Source organism: Theropithecus gelada, chromosome X, assembly GCF_003255815.1.
Source record: "Theropithecus gelada isolate Dixy chromosome X, Tgel_1.0, whole genome shotgun sequence".
Classification (NCBI taxonomy): Eukaryota; Metazoa; Chordata; class Mammalia; order Primates; family Cercopithecidae; genus Theropithecus; species Theropithecus gelada.
In genome coordinates this window covers 65,830,148-65,850,813 of record NC_037689.1, presented here as the reverse complement: position 1 = coordinate 65,850,813, position 20,666 = coordinate 65,830,148, and positions in this window count along the sequence as shown.

The window sequence follows — 20,666 nt, the reverse complement described above, 5'->3', positions numbered from 1 at the left end:
TGCTATACCATTTGATATATGCATTAATTGTTATGTCTTGCTAATTTATCAATGTATTATAAAATGTTGCTCTTCATGTCTAGCCACATTTTTCTTTTAAAGTTAATCCTACCTGATATTAGTGTAGCTACTCCAACTTTCTTGTGATTTCTTTTAATATTATATGCAATTTTCCATTCTTTCACTTTCAATCTGTATATTTCTTAAGCACAAACTGTGTCTCCCATAGATAGCACATAGTACGGTAGTGTTTTTTTAAATATTTATTTTTATCCAGATTGATAATTTATGCCATTTGCTTAGATTATTTGATACCTTAACATTTACTGTTATTATTGATATGGTTGTATCTATGTCTGCCATTTTATTGTTTCACACATCTCATGTCTATTTCATTCATTTTGCCCATCTACTAATCTCATTATTTATGGTTTTCTTTTGAATTAAATGAATATTTTCTTTTTCTTTCTTTTCTGTCTTTCTTTCTTTCTTTCTTTTTTCTTTTCTTTTTTTTTTTTTTTTTGAGACAGAGTCTCACTCTGTCACTTACAGTGGAGTGCAGTGGCATGGCAATGGCTCACCTCAGCCTCAAACTCCTGGGCTCAAGTGATCCTTTTGTCTCAACTTCCCAGGTAGCTGGGACTAAAGGAGTATGTCACCATGCCTGGCTAATTTATTGTTATTATTATTATTATTATTAGTAGTAGTAGTAGAAATGGCATTTCACTATGTTTCTCAGGCTGGACTCTCACTCCTGACTTCCAGCAATCCTACTGCCTCAGCATCCCAAAGTGCTAAGATTATAGCATGAGCTATTGCACCTGGCCAAATTACATGAATACTTTAAAACATAGCATTTCAATTTCTCTCACAATATTTTTACTATATTTTACTTATTTTCATGTTAACTGTGCTAGACATTACCATATACATTTTAACTTATCTGAATAACCTTCAAATTTATACAAATTTAATTTCAGTGAGATAGAGAAACATTATACCTACGAAGTTTTATTTTGTTTTTCCCTCTTTTTTGAGGTAATATTGTTATGTATAATACATTATTAATGTTACAAACTCAACAACACATTACTTTACAATTTTAAGCAATTTTGTCTTTTAAAAATGCTCGGTGAAGAAGAGCAAGCACATATTTAAGCTTTTCTTACTTTATCTTTTATAAAAATTGTTTGTGTGTGTGTGTGTATGTGTTTGTGTGTTCCTGTGAATTTGAATTGATAACTGTAGTCATTTTCTTAGCAGAATGTAACTTTGCTCTCACCCACTTCATTTATGCTGCTATTGATAAATATATTGCATTTCTACTTGCTACAAGCCAAACAATACTTCATATACATAATATGTGTAGAATGGCTTTTAAGTTTAAGAGAAGAAAGGAAAAGAAATACGCATGCACACTTTTTTTTATAGGTACATAATATCTAACCTCCTTTGCCAGTGTTCTTTGTTTTGTGTGTGTATGAATTTGCATGATGGCCTAGTGTCACTTTCTTTTAGCCTGAAGAATTTCCTGTAGTATATCTTGTAATGTGAATCTACTATCAACAAATTCAATTTTTGCTTATCTAGGAATGTCTTCATTTTACCTTTATTTTTTGAAATGTAGCTTTGTTGGATATAAGATTCTTGATTGACAGGTTTTTCTTTGTGTACTCTGAATATGTTATCTCACTGCCTTCTAGTTTCTGAAGAAAAGTCACTTAATCTTATTGACGTTCTCTTGTAAGTGAAGAGTCATATTTCTCTTGTTGCTTTTGAAGATTTTATTCTTGTCTTTGGCTTTCAGTATCTTTACTATAATATATATGTAGATCTCTTCACATTTATTCTACTTGGAGTTTGTTGAGTTTCCTGGATGTGTCGATTAATGATTTTCAATAAAGTTGGAAATTTTTAAATTATTATTTCTTTAAATGTTTTTTCTTGTTCTTTCTCTTTCTTCTCTTTTTTTGTAATCCTACTATGTGTATATCACACACTTCTCTAATTATTTTATTCATTGTTAAATTCATATTTCTTTTAGTTCTATGGATTACACAATCTATATTAATCTATTTTCAAGTTTATTAATTCTTCATTCTTCCAGTTCAAATACTTTGCTTAGCTCCTCTAGTCAAGTTTTCAAATTAGTTATTTTATACTTGTTAACTCTGAAATTTCTATTTTGTTCTTTTTGATAATTTATATCTGTTTATTAATATTCTCTATTTGAGGTGGACTGTCATATTACCTTTCTTGTTTAATCATGGTTTTCTTTAGTGCTTTTAACATATTTATGTCGGCTACTTTGAAGTATTTTTCTGTTATATCTGACATCTGGGCACTCTAACAGGAAGGTATTTTTTGTCTGCCTTCTTTTTTTTTTCAGTATATGGGTCACACTTTTTCTGTTTCTCTACCTGTTTTAGTATTTTTGTAGAGACTGGATATTTTAGATTGTATATTCTAGCAATTCTTGACCAATACTAAGAATTCTTCTTCTCTGGAAGAGGGATTTCCAGAGGAGATTCTTCTCCAAATCTTCTTCTTCTTTCTTTCTTTGATTACTCAGTTACTACCTGGATTACATTAGTAAAGTTTATTTTCCTCCTACAGTGTGAAGCTATAATGTTATTTCTGGGAGCAGACTTGGGTATGTAAACAGTCATCCTGGGATGTCAATGATTTTGTCAGGGCTTTCATTGAATGACGCTTTTCCTACCCACATCCGGCTTTTAATCTCCACAAATTATAAGCTAATTGTTCTACTGTTTTCAATAATGCCCTGAGATATAATTTTTAACACAAGGGGATCCAATCAAATTTTGGTTCTGTTAAAAAGATAGTTCCAAAATTTACTTTTTAAAATTTGTTCTGACCTAAGGAAGGATCCAAGTTCTATTATTCCCTGCTTCTCTTGTCAAACTACCTTGACTACACTTTATCTTGTATTACAAATGAATCATAAATCTCGTCCCAATTGACTTTCACAACTTCTACTGTTTGAAAGTGTCTTTCTTAGGTTTAACATTTTTTTATACTCTGTTGCAAATAAAATTAGCTGCTTTTCGAAGATATTAGGAGATTTCAACATGATTCTTTCTCCAAGGAAAATCTCTGAGCCAGGGCTCTGAAGCTGGGGTTTTGGGGAAGGCAATCATGCTCGTTTCTTTTAGTAATACCTCAGGTTTGGAGTTGAGCATTCATTGAATAATGAAGAAGCAGATTCACGTCTCTAGGCTTGCCTCTCCTAGCTTGGCAGTATCACTTTACAAGCCATAAGAGTGGTGATTGGGGCCCCAGTGTTCTCAGTCTCACTGCTACCAAAATAGTGCCCACATCTCATGAATGGCAGCTGAGCAGAGAAAGGGAGGCCTATCTATCACTCTGAACTTAACCTCAGAAACAGGTAGCTCTTGCCAGGATGAGAAATGTTGACATCTTACCCCTATCATGAAAATAGCCCTTTGACTTGGAGCTGGCCGGGAGAGAGAGTCTTGTGTTCTTGGATACACCACCTAATGTGGAGTTTCTATCTTACTGAGCTGGGAGTGGGGAGGGAAGGTGCAGGTCTTGGTTCATATACCACAGATTCTCAATATTCTTACCACGTTTAGTAGATTTTCTTGATAAAATATTGTTTTCAATTACTGCATGCCTTTAGGACAATTTTCTGAAACATTAAACTGTTGTATTTTCATAGTTTTAGTACTTTAGCTAGAGAGTAGATCCATAGAGTTTCTCATACTGTCTCACCTGAATTGGAAACTAGATTTTTAACTTTACTAAATAGTAGTGCACCTTGAATATGATTTTATTTTATTCTTTCATCAACATTTTCTGGCGATGGCTCCATATCAGTAGTAATAGATTTTCATTTTTTTACTCGATCTTCTATTAATAGACATTTGAGTTGTCTTAATTTTTAAAATTAAAAACAATATAATACACAGCACAGGGTATATATCATTTGTTATTGTTTGCCAAAGTATATTAGGAATAGATTCCTAAAGTTTATATTCGTGGATTCAAAGGTGTATATATGTGCACATTTTCTAGATAGACATTGCACAATTCTACTCCATAGGTCTTACCAATTTTCACTGTCACTATCAGTGTTTGAGGTGCCTGCTGTCAGAATTTCTTATTTTTGTCAAACTGAAAGTTGAAAAATGATATACCTATGTAGTTTAATTTCATTTATTAATATCTAATTTTGAATGATATTAATTTAAGGATTTTATAATTTGCTATTCTTTTCTGTGAGATATCTGTTCATATCTTTTCCAGATTTTTCTCTAAGGTTTTTGGCCTGTGTATGCCTTTCCAGATTTAAAAACTCTTTGGCAGTGACATTACAAGATTAACACTCTTTTTTTTTTTTTTTTTTTTTTTTGAGACGGAGTCTCGCTCTGTAGCCCAGGCTGGAGTGCAGTGGCCGGATCTCAGCTCACTGCAAGCTCCGTCTCCCGGGTTTACGCCATTCTCCGGCCTCAGCCTCCCGAGTAGCTGGGACTACAGGCGCCCGCCACCTCGCCCGGCTAGTTTTTTGTATTTCTTAGTAGAGACGGGGTTTCACCGTGTTAGCCAGGATGGTCTCGATCTCCTGACCTCGTGATCCGCCCGTCTCGGCCTCCCAAAGTGCTGGGATTACAGGCTTGAGCCACCGCGCCCGACCAACACTCTTAATATAATATTAGCGTATAACTTTGTCACATATTATAGTTTGTCCTTTTACTTTGCTGACTATGTTTTTATTACAACACAAAATAATTTTTAGATGGTCAAATTCATTAATATTTTCAGCTTAGCTTCTGAAAATTTAACCACCATTAGACAATTTATCCCTTAATTCAAATTATAAATTATTACATAATTTTATTTTTTACATTTAACTTTGTGTTCCATTTGGAATTTACTTTGATGTATAGTTTGAGAAATTGATCCAATTTTATATTTTTCCTATGAGGCTATCTAGGTATCACAACACCACTTATTGCAATATTCATCATTTCCTCACTATATTGAGTTGCTGCCTTTATTGTATGCAAAATTGTCATAAGCACTTTGTCTATTTCTGGATTTTCTAGTGTGTTCCAGTGGTGTTTCCCTATATTGATGTGTTTATCCTGTATTGTTTTAGTAATAGGGCTTCATAGTATATTATGATCACTTCTACAAAACCATTTTGAGCTTTCTATTTGTTTTAGCTGACCAGACAATAAGACCATAAGAATATATCACTGCCACTATTTTGATGGCATCTTACTTAATTTCAAGTAAAGTTCTAAAAATAAATAACACTTTTTTTTATATTTCATACAAACCGAAGTGTGTTGTTACAATAGATATCAAATATTTACTGTCTTTTTAATATTATTTTGGCTGATTACATATTCAAATCTTCCTGTGTGATAACATTTATTTGTATCCTTTTCAAAGCTCATTAATAAATTTTAAAAATTGTAAGAATACATAGAATATAAAGGATCAAGGCCAGGCGCAGTGGCTCATGCCTGTAACCCCAGCACTTTGGGAGGCCGAGGTGGGCAGATCACAAGTTCAGGAGTTTGAGACGAGCCTGGCCAATATGGTGAAACCCTATCTCTATTAAAAATATAAAAAATTAGTCAGGTGTGGTGGTGAGTGGCTGTAGTCCTAGCTACTTGGGAGACTGAGGCAAGAGAATTGCTTGAACCCGGGAGGTGGAGGTTGCATTGAGAGCCAAGATCATGCCACTGCACTCCAGCCTGGGTGACAGAGTGAGACTCCACTTCCAAAAAAAAAAAAAGAATATAAAGGAGTGGTGCATTATTTAAGATCTTTTTAATGCGAGTAATGGAAATTAAACCTGATTGATTTGGGAAAAATAAAATGGAAATTTTGTTAGTGATACAAAATTTTATTATGGAGCACAGAAATTGGAAATAAGACATTACAAGGGATTGGAATACTAAAGAAAATCCAGGAATTGTTTTCAGTAATTAATTGAGGTGACATTCTCATAAATAACATTAACCCTTTTAATGTGAACAGTGAAATGGCACTTAGTATATTCACAATTTTGTGTTACCACCTCTATCTAGTTATAAAATGTTTTTTGGGGCTGGGCGCGGTGGCTCAAGCCTGTAATCCCAGCACTGGGAGGCCGAGACGGGCGGATCACGAGGTCAGGAGATCGAGACCATCCTGTCTAATACGGTGAAACCCGTCTCTACTAAAAATTACAAAAAACCAGCCGGGCGAGGTGGCGGGCGCCTGTAGTCCCAGCTACTCGGGAGGCTGAGGCAGGAGAATGGCATAAACCCGGGAGGCGGAGCTTGCAGTGAGCTGAGATCCGGCCACTGCACTCCAGCCTGGGTGACAGAGCGAGACGCGGTCTCAAAAAAATAAAAATAATAATAAATAAAAATAAAAAGTTTTTTGGGCTACCATAACAACATACTTCAGACTGGATAATTTACAAACAACAGAAGACTGGGAAGTCCAAGATCCAGGTGCCAGCAGACTCAGTGTCTGCTGAGGGTTTGCTCTTTGCCTCAACGATGGTGTCTTCTTGCTGCATCTTCACATGGCGGAAGGAGAGGAGAATTCCTTCAAGCCTCTTTTATAAAGGCACTAATTCCATTCATCAAGGAAAAGCCTTCATAACCTATTCACCTCCCAAAAGCAGTATTTCTTAAGACTATTGCATTGTAAATTTAGGTTTCAATATAGCTTCAACACATTGAGACCACAGCACCCATTAACCAGTCTTTCCCCAATCCCCATTCACCTAGCCTTTGGCAGCCACCAATACGCATTCTACCTCTGTAAATTCACTTATACTGAATAATTTACATAAATATAATTATACGTGTGTGTCTTTTGTGTGTAGCCTCTTTCACTTAGCACAATGTACTGAAGATTCATCCACATTATAGCATACAGGATAATTCATTCCTTTTTCTGACTGAATAATATTCCATAATGTGTCTATGTCACAACTTATTTATCCATTAATCTTTTTATGTTTTGTTTTCTATTTTGACTATTGTAACTAGCACTCCTATGAGTATACATGTACTTATTTGAGCACCTGTGTCCAATTACATATGCCTACTAATAGCATTGTATGGGTCATATTGTAATTCTATGTTTAATGTTTTTTAGAACTGTCATACTCTCTTCTGTAGTAGCTGCATCATTTTAAGTTTCTACTATAATGTGCAAGGTTACAATTTTTTTCATATTTTTGCCACCATGTGTTATTTTCTGTTTCTTTTTTTTTTCTTTAACATAGCCATTCTAATGGGTGAGAATTGATACTTCATAGCGGCTTTAATTGGCATCTCCTTAATGACTAAAAATATTGAGGAAATTTTCATGTGCTTAGTGGCCAGTTTGTGTATCTTCTTTGGATAAATGTTCAATTCCTTTACTTATTTTTAATTGGGCTGTTTATCTTCCTGTTATTGAATTGTAATTGTTAATATATACTTGAAATTATACCCTTATTACATAAATGATTTGCAGACATCTTTCTACCATAATGTAGGTAATGTTCGTCCTTCTTTTTTTTTTGAGATGCAGTCTTGCTCTGTGCCAGGCTGGAGTGCAGTAGTGGGACCTTGGCTCACTGCAACATCTGCCTCCCAGGTTCAAGCGATTCTCCTGCCTCAGCCTCTGGAGTAACTGGGACTACAGGTATGTGCCACTACACCCAGGTAATTTTTGTATTCTTGGTAGAGACGCAGTTTCACCATGTTGGCCAGGCTGGTCTCAATCTCTTAACCTCGTGATCTGCCCGTCTCGGCCACCCAAATTGCTGGGATTACAGGCATGAGCCACTGCACCCTGCCTGTACTTCTTTGATATCATTTTATGGAAAAAAAATTTGTTATAGATAAATATGTCTATTTTTTTCTTTGTTGAGCTTTTTTGTGTCATATCTAAACATTAATTGCCAAATCCAAGATTGAAAAGATGTATACCTGTGTTATCTTCTACAAGTTTTATAGATTTAGTTTTTATACTTAGGTTATTGATCCATTTTGACTTAATTTTTGCATGTGGTATGAGGTAGAGGTCCATTTTATTCTTTTGAATCTGGATATCCAGTTGTCCTAATACTATTTGTTGAAGAAACTGCTTTTTCTCCATTTAATAGGTCTTAGCACCTTGTTAAAAATAAATTGGCTGTAGATGTGTGGGTTTATTTCTATTCCCTCAGTTTTATGCCATTGGCTTACACGTCTACACTTATGCCAGTGCCACACTATTTTAACTAATCTAGATCTGTAGTAAGTTTTAAAAGCAGAAACTGTGACCGCCAAGTTTTTTTAAATAGTTTTGGCTATTCTGTATCTCTAATAATGTCATACGAGTTTGAATATATAGCTTTCCATTCCAGCAAAAAAGACTGACATTTTTATAGGAACTGCATTGAATTTGAAGTTAGCTTGATATCTGTATTGATATCTTAACAATATTAATCCTTTTTATTTATTTAAATCTTAATTCCTTTCAATAATGTTTTGTAGTTTACAGCATAAAAGTTTTTCATCTTGTTGATTAAATTTAATCCTAGATATTTTCTTCTTTGAGATGCTGTTGTAAACAGAATTATTTGCTTTAACTCATTTTCATATTTTTCATTGCCTATGTATAGAAACAATTAATATTTAAGTATTGATTCTGTATTCTATAATCTTGGTGAATTTTTTTATTAGCTCTAATAGTTTTTCAATGTTTATTTTGAGGATTTTTTGAATATAGAACCAAGTTATCTCTATTAAAGATAAATTTATTTTTTCTTTTTTGTTTTTGAATGTCTTTTATGTCTTTATCTAGGGCTAGAACTCCCGGTAAATTAATAAAGAACAGTGGCAAACATCGACATCCTTGTCTTATTCCTGATCTGAGAAAGAAAACTTTCACCCTTTTATCAATATTTAGTTTGATGTTAATTGTGGAGTTTTCATATAATCACCATTAATATGTTGAAAAGTTTTCCTTCTACTCCTAGTTTTTTTGTGTTTTTATTATGCACACATTTTGAATTTTGCCCAATTCTTTTTCTGCATCAATTGAACTGATTACGTGTTTTTCTTGCAACTTTTCCATTAATGTGGTGCATTACATTGATTGTTTTCTTATGTTTAGCCATCCTTGCATTCCTGGGACAAACCCTACTTGATCTTGCTATACAATCTTAATAGGTAATTGAACTTGACTTTCTAGTATTGTGTTGAAGATTTCTGCATCAGAATTCATAAATAATATTGGTTTGTAGTTTCCTTTACTTGTAGTGTTTTTGTCTGACTTTGGTATCAAGTAATGTTGGCCTTACAGAATATGTGAGAAAGTTTTCTGTCCACTTATTTTTTTTGAAAGTTTGAGAAACAGCTGTTAGCTCCTTCTTTAACTGTTTGGCAAAATTCACCAGTTAAGCCATCTCGCTGTGTCTTGTATTTGTTGTGAGGCCTTTTCTTATTTAATCTCTATTTTGTTATAGGTTAGCTCATATATTTTATTTTTTCTTTAGTCTTTTTTAGCAATTTGTGTGTTTCTCAGAATTTGTCCATTTATTCTGTTACCTAATTTAAAGGCATATACTTTATCACATAATTCTCTTATTATTTTGATTTCTGTAAGGTCAGTAGCTATGACCCCATTTTCATTTTCAAATTTATTTATTTGAATCTTCTCTCTTTTTTCCTTTGTAACTTCACTTCAAATTTTGAAATTCATTTATCTTTACAAAGAACCAGATTTTGGTGTCATAGTATTTAGTTGTGGGCCAAGGACAAATAAAAATGCCACAAAGCTTTCCTAGCATTTTTAAGTAACTTTTTTCTTAATTCAGCATTTGTTTGGTTGTTGCAACCTTTTGACTATTTTCCAGAGCCCTGATACAATTGGTTCTGACATTTTTTTGCTGTTTTTCCATGTTTTTTGTGGAGCAATAAATGTTTGAGCTGCCTTTTCCATCATTTTTCTGACATCGCTCTCCAGGTGTTTTGTACTTGTAGTTTGAGTCTACTTATCTCTGCATGTTTGCTTCCTTTTTCTTTCTTTGATTTACATGGCAAAACATGATTGCCAACAGCTCCTGAATTTCAGCCGTATGGATACTGACTGAACTCAGTTCAAATTACAATATTTTTGATAAAGTGTAATTTCTGCAGCTTTGGTCAAATTATCTCACCTGAACCAGTCAACTATTGTCAGGAACAAGACCATATTATCCTCAGAGAGGCTCACATAATAACCATGCAAATTGGTTGTACAAGTGAATGCAGAAAAAGGACTTTTCTTAAAAATAACAAGCAGATGTTTCATACAGATTGTGAGCCTTGACTTAATGTGTACCCAGTGGAATATAGAGCACATTATGCTCAAAGATTCTGGTTCAATATCCTGGAATGTTTTTAAACCTATTGCACAAATGATTGACCTCTTTAATCATTTATCAATCCATTTATCATCATTTCTTTCCACATTTCTTATTTATTGAAATTAAGGTATAGTTTGTATAAGTCCCCTGTTTATTTCTAGCAAGATCTTTTATACTCGATTTTAGCAACTACATATTCAGTGCAGAGTTTCCCAGTTACTGGAAAGAGATAATAGACATGTCAGTGATTATACTTGTTTGCTAGGAATCAGTTGACTCTTACAAAAGATAACTAAAAGTAACATAACCCAAAGCCTTACAACAAAGTTGGGTTGTAATAACAGAAGCTAATGTGTGCTGAGAAATAGCAAGGCAATGTAGGGAGATGTATTTTTGAGAAAATACTTTGCCTTTCATGAGGCACTTTGGCTAAGTTATAGTTACTTTCAGCAGAATTCCAAAAACCAGATTGACTAAAAAATATCTGTGGAAATGACCATAGGCCACATATGGTCCTTGACAGCCATACCTTTAGACACACATGAACACACACACACACAAACACACAGACACACACACACACAAACTCACACATATCTAGTCTCTGACATTACACAGAAAAACAATACTATAATTTAGCTATCACCTGGAGGGAAAATGTCCTTTGATATATTTCCTGAATATCTTTTTACAATGAGAATATTGATAAAATATGCAAAGAACTTTGTTACTATGTTTTCTGGAGGAGGAGCTTCTTTTTTTTGAGACGGAGTCTTGCTCTGTCACCCAGGCTAATTTTTGTATTTTTTTTTTTAGAGATTGGGTTTCACCATGTTAGCCAGGATGGTCTCGATCTCCTGACCTCATGATCTGCCCACCTCGGCCTCCCAAAGTGCTGGGATTACAGGCGTGAGCCACCGCACCCGGCCTTGTTACTATGTTTTTACTATTGTTTGTTAATAAGAAATTTCACATCATGAAGAAACCTGAGAAATCAATGTGACTTACTTGCTTTATGGAGCATGACATTGAAGATAACTTTCTACTTGCAGCATTGTTTTGCTCACTGAGGTATAACACCGTGGAATTTCCTTTTTAATTCCTATGCTTTCTAATGATTTTACTTCCTCATGTCCCTACTTTTAAAAAATGCATTTTATTTATTATATCTAATTACAAAAGTATATGAAACTTTAAAAATGGTTAAAATACTTTGGCTACTAAAGAGATTCTATGTGAGACAATACAATGTATGTAGCATACAAAGAAATGTAATAAAAAAACATAAGATGTAATGGAAAGAATGAATCAATCCATAAAAAGCATGGAGATGGGGACAATAAAAATAAAAGATGTACTGCAATCTTAATTCTGCATCAGTCCAAGCATATTATACCCAAATAGGAGCAATCGGGACAAAAAAGACAGATCTATGATTTTAAGTCTGGCGAAATTATGTTCTTATAATCTCATATGTCACATGTATTTTCTTAAATAGAAGACTAGCAGGATTCTTATTTTAGTGTATCAATATATTTTGCTATAGAGAATATAATAAATTATTAATAAAAATGTGATGAATTGGCCAGATTAGGTAGCCATCATCTTAGAAAATGTTTACCTGATGGCATAAGATTGTTGCCTATAGATTTGGGAGAAAATGTGTTGGCAAAAGTGAACAATGCTGAGTTTTTGTTCATAAGATGAAAATGGCAAAGAAAAGACAGATGTGACAAAAGACCAGCTTGTTTCCATCTCAAAATTCCATCTCAGCCAACTCTCTATGTAATACATATAGGTGATGTTGACATGTAAGATAAACAGCTTTTAATATCGGTATTTTAAAATCAAATTCACAAAAATGTAGTGAGAGAGCATCAGTAGAATTTTTAAATCTAAAATAATATTTGGTAATTCTACAATTTTTTACTTAATGAAAATGACCAGTAATACTGTAATAGCTTTATATTTAATATATCTTTATTGGTAATAAACTGTCATGTTACCTGCTGTGAACAACATTTATTTACATTCTGAATACTGTTCAAATAATTATTCGAGGGGGAATTATTTAAAATTGCTAAGTAGTTGGTGACTGTAAGTAATATGCAATGGAATTTTTGTGAACTGCCTGAAAAATGCAGTGGGGTAATATGGTTGTATTGCACTTTATAAATTCCTTTAAAATCAAAACAAAATAATATATATATGTGTGTGTGTGTGTGTGTGTATATATATATATATATATATATACATATATATATAACAAAGTATACCAAAAAGATGCACAAACATAAGAAACTAAAAAGTGTTCATATTAAAAGAATTTTTTTTTTCCCAGTAAACTTCACCTTAGTCTACATATGGCAAGGAATAGAGGAAACAGTTCTAGCAATGTGTTCACAGTCCCTTACTCTCCTGAGTTACTTCGTGTAATGCATTCTAAAGGTTGTAAAATCATACATTTTTTAAAAAAATGGACATTTGGCTAGTATTTGTAAAAGGTCTAATACACAGCATCTATAAGGAATTTAAATATATAGGAGAAATACAAACAACCCCTTTACAATGTGGGCAAAGTTCGTGAACAGACATTTTTCAAAAGAAGACATATATGCAGCCAAACAAGCATATGAAAAAAGCTCAATAGCATGGATCATTAGAGAAATACAAATCAAAACCATATGAGATACCATCTCACCCCAGTCAGAATTGCTATTATTAAAAAGTCAAAAAATAGCAGATGCTAGCAAGGTTGCAGAGGAAAGGGAACACTTAAATACTGTTGTTGAGAATGTAAATTAGTTCAACCATTGTGGAAAGCAGTATGGCAATTCCTCAAAGAGCTAAAAGCAGAACTACCATTTGACCCAGCAATCCCATTACTAGGTATACACCTATAGAAATATATATCATTCTACCATAAAGACCCATGCACGCAAATGTTTATTACAGCACTCTTCACAATAGCAAAGACATGGAATCAACCTAAATGCCCATCAATGACAGATTGGATAAAGAAAATTGTGGTACATATATACTATGGAATAATATTCAGCCATAGAAAAGAATGAGATCATGTCTTCTGCAGGAACATGAATGGAATTGGAGGCTATTATCCTTAGCAAACTAACGCAGGAACAGAAAACCAAATACCACATGTTCTCACTTATAAGTAGAAGCTCAATAATAAGAACTTATGAACACAAAGAAGGAAACAACAGACACTGGGGTCTACTTGAGGGCAGAGGGGAAGGAGAAAGAGGGGCAGAAAAGATAACTATTGAGTACTGGGCTTAACTTGTATGTGATGAAATAATCTGTAAAACAAATCCCCATGACATGAGTTTACCGATATAACAAACCTTCACATGTATCCCCAAACCTAAAAGTTAAAACAAAACAAAACAAAACAAAAGCACAAATATGTTTAGATTCACTTTATACATGGCTAAAATTTCAACTACTAATTGTTTCAGGTCACATATCTTTATATTTCTCTTTAATATTTGAATAACTTAAACTACTCACTAATTCAGTTTATGTTTATTGAGTACCTGCTATGGGCCACCACTCTGCTGAGTTCTAGGGCCATAGTAGAGCAAAAAGCCCCAAATACTTAGCCTTTGCCCTGTGGAGCCTTCCATCTAGTAGTGAAGTTAACAATAAAAAAGTAAATTGCTCAAGTAATTATTGAATTATTAATGTAAATAGTAAATATTCAAATTCAAGATTCAATTCCTATTTTACAACAAAAGCATAGTTTATGCTGTCACAGTGGTGTCAGGTAAAAATTACAGCTATAAACTGAACTAAGATTCCAAATTAGAATAAATTATACAAACTCACAGAAGCTTATTATAGAGGCAGTACTGTTTCCAAATTAGATGGTGGCCTATATCATAACAACCCTTAATCTGAGAAGAAGTCTATAAACTGGATGAGAAACAAAATTATAAACAGCTTCTTAAAGACATTGAAGAACAACTAAAGAAGCCAGAAGTTGAAGGGTCAGCATTAGGAAGAGATGGAAAATTCAGGGAAGTGTACTAGACATCATTCACTTTTTCGAAAGCAATGATCTGCAAAGGACTGCAGAGACTGGGCAAAAAGGGGGAGTCAGAACGATCTGGAATCTCATGGGGATGGTGTTTATTGCTGTCAAGTCATCTAGTATTTGAGGAATCAAGATCTTTTAGAAGGATATCAGCAAAAATAGTGGGGTAAGGGTAACCAAAATACATTTTCTTCTTAAAATCAATGAGAAAACTGGTAAAAATACACAGAATCAACTTTTTTTCAGAACTCTGAGAATTAACCAAAATATTGCAGCAATTGAGTTAACATTTATTTAGGAAAAACAGAAGAATATTATTAAGAACACTGAGTCTTTGTATGTCAATTTTAATACGCCCTGCTTCCATCTGCTTACTCCAGTTCTGTGGCAGCCTCGAAACCAACCCACAGTCAGGTGGAAACTCGCAGTCTAGCAGCCACTGGAGACAAAACAGGATTGGATCGTCTTGTAGGTATCATTCTAAGATAATTCCAGAACGTTATTTGACCTGATTTGTAGGTCACACAATGTAAGCAGCTATTTCTCCAAGGTGTTAGTCAAAAAGATTAGAGGCAATTTTTTAACTCTGTAGTTGCCTGAGGCAGTGAATAACAGTTGGGATAGACAATATAGGTTAACCATGAAGCTTAAAAAGAATAAAATGTCCATAAAATTTGCAAAATTTTGACATACTTCTGAAAATCTAGCAAGCCACGTATATCTGTAAGGCTATGAGCATGTCCAGAGTTAGGCACATGCTCAGGAAAGACCTGAGCAGGAACTAAGCTTTCATATTTGGCAGACCTCTAGGCTCAGGACAAGCAAGATTCTACCGGGCAGAGTGTTGAAGGCATGACCAACATATACAGAGCCCTTTGGCAAATACTTGGAGACATTGGTTCCAAGTGTGTAAGGAAATCTGTGTTCCAAAATTAGCTTACCACTAAGCGAACCAAGAAAGACTTCATTAAGCACATATGACAAAAAAATAAATAAAAGCTGTACCAAAGTAATTCATAAAAGTCTCTAAATAAACAACAAACAATAAAATAAACACCAATGAAAACAAAGTTTAGGGGGTTGTAGTTCCATAGCTGCCAGATTTTATTAGTTAAAATACCACTTTTAAAAAATATGAGATACTCAAGGAAACATGAAAGTATAGCCCATACACAGGAAAAAAAAAAAAAAAGGCAATAGAAACTGGCCTGAAGAAGCTCAGATTTTGAATTTACTTAACAAAGACTTTTTAAACCAGTTATTTGTTCAAAGAACTAATGGAAATCATATCCAAAGGACTAAAAGAAAGTATGAAAAATGTATCTTATTAAAGACAATTTAAATAAAGAAATGGATATTATAAAATAGGGCAAAATAACAATTCTGGTACCGAAAAGTACAATAACAAAAATAAAAGATTTACTAAAGAAGCACAACAGCAGATTTGAGCCGGCAGAAATAATCCATCAACACTTGAAGGAATTTTTAAAATGTATATTCATACTGTCAATAATTATTCAACAAAGAGAAAGCATAAACTACAGATAAACACAAACACATGAATAAATCTCAAAATGTATGCTTAGTAAAAGGAGTCATACTCCAAATAGTGTGTCCTGAATGATTCTATTTATATAAAATTTTGAATAGGCAAAACTAACAATAGAAACTACATTATTGGTTATCTAGAACTGGGGTAAGATATTCTTTGCAAAGGGGCATGAGGAAACATTTTCTAAGGAATAGGAATGTTCTACATTTTGCCATGTCTGTAATCCAAGCACTTTGAGGGGCTGAGGCAACAGGATCGCTTGAGCCCAGGAGTTCCAGATCAGCCTGGGCAACATAATGACACTTCATCTCTACAAAAAATAAACAAGGTTAGCTGGGCATGGTGGCTTGCACCTGTAGTCCTAGCTATTCCAGAGGCTGAGGCGGGAGGATCCCTTGAGCTCTGGAAATTGAGACTGAAGTGAGCTGTGATTGAGCCACTGCACTCCAGCCTGAGTGACACCTTAGAGTATGTGTCAAAATTTATTGAACTGTTTTGAAATTTTTACACATCTGATTAAATTTGATTAAAATGCATGCAAATTTTTAAAAAATTACATAAATACACAAATCCCAATATATATAATATGTTAAAATAGACTCTGCAGTGTGTGTGTGTGTGTGTGCACGTGCGTGTGTGTGTATGGTACTGGAGAATGAAAATAAAAGAGAATAATTAAATAAATAAGAGATGAGCTATGGGCAATGATGGTTATTTGAAGAATGTAATTAATTCCACCCTCCATATCGGTAGTACGAAAGAAGAATAAATTACACTTATTGCATTGTAAATTTTTAAAAATATTTTCTGTATATTATGATGTTTTGATACCTTAAAAACCCTTTCTGGCTAGAGAGACTGCTCCTTTCAGGGCTAGCCAATTCTTACAAATAACAAAAGACCTACTCAGAAGCATGTCTTTGATATGGAAACGAAATAATCTAGAGCTATACCTCCTCAATCTGGCCCTTACACCCCAGAAGACAATATTCCTCTGCCTTAGTCAACCCAGGGCCAGGTACTAGGCAGCTAGAGACCTCCATGTCTATAGTCCGAAACCCTCTGAAATTATTCAAATCACCCAATCCACAATTATTCACCCTGCCCTGCCTTGCCTTTTCAGCAGAAGCCCCAATAAAGGCAATGGCCTAAACCTTTCCCTTATTTCTGTCTTTGTTTCTTCCTCCTAAGAATCTTGGCATCTTCCCCACATGATTATGTGGGGGTGTGCTGTGCCTGTGACTCTTGTCTCTTGTACCTGTAAATATAATCAACTTTATTTTTTCCTGAACCTCTACTCTGTCTCCTCTTGAGTGAGGAAAATAGAGTCTGTAGGCAGGGAACAGAAGGCCGATTCACACTTCAGCTGTAACAGGAAATGTTCTCTCCACAGGGCGAAGGCCGTAAATGATTTTGTAACTTTACTTCATCCTCTCCATATACATAGGGCATACCCAAAGTAACCAATGGAATCCTGTAGGGTGTATTCAAACTCCCAAAATTTCTGTAACGGGGCCTTTGAGCCCCTATGCTCAGGCCCGCTCCCACACTGTGGAGTGTACTTTCATTTTCAATAAATCTTATCATTCCTTCCTTGCTTTGTTTGTGCGTTCTGTCCAATTCTTTGTTCAAGACGCCAAGAACCTGGTCACCCTCCGCCGCTAACACTCTGGTGGCCACATCTAATTGACCACTTCATAAAACAATAACAAAACACTTACCTAGTGAGTGATGTGCCAATGCATGCACTAAATGCTGAGGTTCCCTGCCAACATTGAGCTGATAGATAAACAAGGGATATACACTTTATATGGATCATATTTAATAAATAAATAATTATGATTACTTAAATAATTGCATGGCTATACATTGCTGAGAAGAAAAAATACATAAGGCAAAGGAAACAACACAGAGATGAAGGATCTGGGTGCAGTGAGATAAAGTTTCCCTATAAAAGTGATGTTTAAGTTGAGACATTAAATGAGTAGACTTAGCTAAGTAAATAGATGCAAAGAGGTTTTCATGTAGAGCAAATAACATATGCCTTGATATGGTCCCACATAATTGCTCATGTTGATCTTTTAGATTACTAATTTGGTGTTCAGGGGTGTTCATTTGAATTTTTGGAGCTTTTATTGGCTGTTTTAAATTTTGATTAATAATGCTTTATTATTGTTATTTGTTAGAGTATGTTCTGTTGTTTGTATTTCTCCTTTTCTGTAGTAGCCTGATTTTTTTAATTGATACGGATGACATGAATATTTGATTAAATCTTGCATTTTACACATGATAAAGCTGAACTACAGATGGTATGGCCTATGTTCAGGTTGGCTGATATGTTTTTCTGCTCTACAGTAACAGCAGTTTTTAGAATAATTGAAATGATTCATAATAAGTAACTGATATTAAGGAAAGTTTTGATGAGTAAAAGCAAAGTATGGTATGTATTTTAACTGTGTTCTTCTGTTTCTAATTTCTTGTATTGAGAAATAATATATGTAGTCAAGATCCATATCAGACTTTTGAGATTTCGAAGGAGAGGAAAATGCTGTACTATAAATGAAAAGTATTACGTACTCTTAAAGTGAAATTGTATTAATTCATGTACCCATATTACCTAAATCTACAGATACATATACATGTATCCACAAGTGATTTTTAATATATTAACATTTAAAATTATTGTGTTTGACCTTTTTCCAAATAACTTATAAAACTATGCAGTAGCAACAGCAAAGCCAATTCAATGTAATTTACTGTAATCATGTTATTTAATTAAATCATTATTCCACAGTTGCACTAAATCAATTTTAAGTGATTTTACTAAAATATGCCATAAAGAGACTATGTCAGATTTTGACAGTTTCTGCTGTCCAATCTTTAATCAACACATAGAGATATGTGTTGGAGTCTCTCTTGGAATAGAAAGACACAAACAAAGTAATTGAACATTGTGTAGTGAATGTTTCTATTTTCTTGCCGCAATTTTTAAATACTTGAAAAATAACTATGCTGAGTACTGATTTTATTTCTAACGTTCTCAGCAGAATAATCATTAATTTTGCATTATTGTTAAAAAGACACTGTTTTTTCTCTGAAAATTTAAATTCTTCCACTATCCCTGCAGAGAAAATCAAAGGTTACACCTCCACTTCATTTATTGTAGAATTTTTTTTCTCAGCAGAATTTTGTGGGTATTTGTCAATATAGTTGTAAGACAATACAGATAAGAGGCATTCAGTGTACAAGGGTAGCAGCAAGCCCTAAGCATATGTAAAGTTTATGATATCAATTTATATAATAACAGTAGTGATGCTTTGGGGCTTCTATGGCATGCAGGAGATGGAGCTGGTGGTTTCACATGCATTTGCTCTCACCTTTAACATAGTTCAACATTATAAATTCCCTTATACAGATGAATCAGTAGAAACACAGAGTTTCACTGATCAGTCTAAGACCACGAATCTAGAATATGAGAGGTTTATGTTATTTCCACTAGCCTTTGATAATTATCACCTAAAAAGGTACAGGGAATCTGGACTTAAAGAATAAATAGCTAATTTTTATGTTTATTTCAGTGAAAGAAGAGAGACTCTAGATATTACTTATATGTTTTCCCCTTACCGCTTCTTACTAATGGAACGTGTTTGTTTTGGTGCCACACAGTTCTGGTCAATGAGAATTAAGCAGATACCTACAAACCAGCTAGCATATCCATTTTAGCCTTTACTCTTTGGATTAGTTTTGTAGGATTGCCATAACAGTGTACCATAGCCTGGGCAAGCTTAAACAACAGAAGTTATTTTTCTCACAGTTTAGGAATCTATCAGTCCAAAATCAAGGTGTCAGTGGAGTTGGTTTCTTCTGTGGTCTCTCTGTTGGCTTGTAGATGACCATCTTCTCCCTATGTCTTCATATTGTTTGACCTGTGCTTGTATCTGTATCCACATTTCCTCTTCTTATCAGTACACCAGTCACATTGGATTACAGTTCACCTAATGACCACATTTTGACTTAATTACCTCCCTAAAGACCCAAACTCCAAATATGGTTGCATTCTGAAATACTAGAGGTTAGGATATCAACACATGAATTTAAGAGGGTAATACAATTTAGACTATAACATTCTTTTTCTTTTCCGGGAGGTAGATTATCAATGTTTCAACTATGAGAATAAAATTCAATGTTAAGGAGTGTGGACCAAGATGTTCCATTCCTAATAGTGGCCCATTGTCAACTAAAGGCCCATTGTCAACTATTTCATCTAATTCACCTTCCTAAAAGATTACTATTGGCCAGGTGCAGTGGCTCACACCTGTAATCCCAGCACTTTGGGAGGCCAAGGCGAGCGGATCATGAGGTCGGGAGATTGAGACCAGCCTGACCAACATGGTGAAACCCCGTCTCTACTAAAAATACAAAAAATTAGCCAGGCGTGGTGGCCGGTGCCTGTAATCCCAGCTACTCGGGAGGCTGAGGCAGGAGAATGGCGTGAACCTGGGAGGTGGAGCTTGCAGTGAGCCAAGATCGTGCCACTGCACTCTAGCCTGGGCGACAGAGTGAGATTCTGTCTTTAAAAAAAAAAAAAAAAAATTATTATTGTGTTAATCCACCATTTATTTCCACTTTCTATAAGTATCAATGTGTTAGCTGTTGGAGTTCGTTCATTACAAAATTTT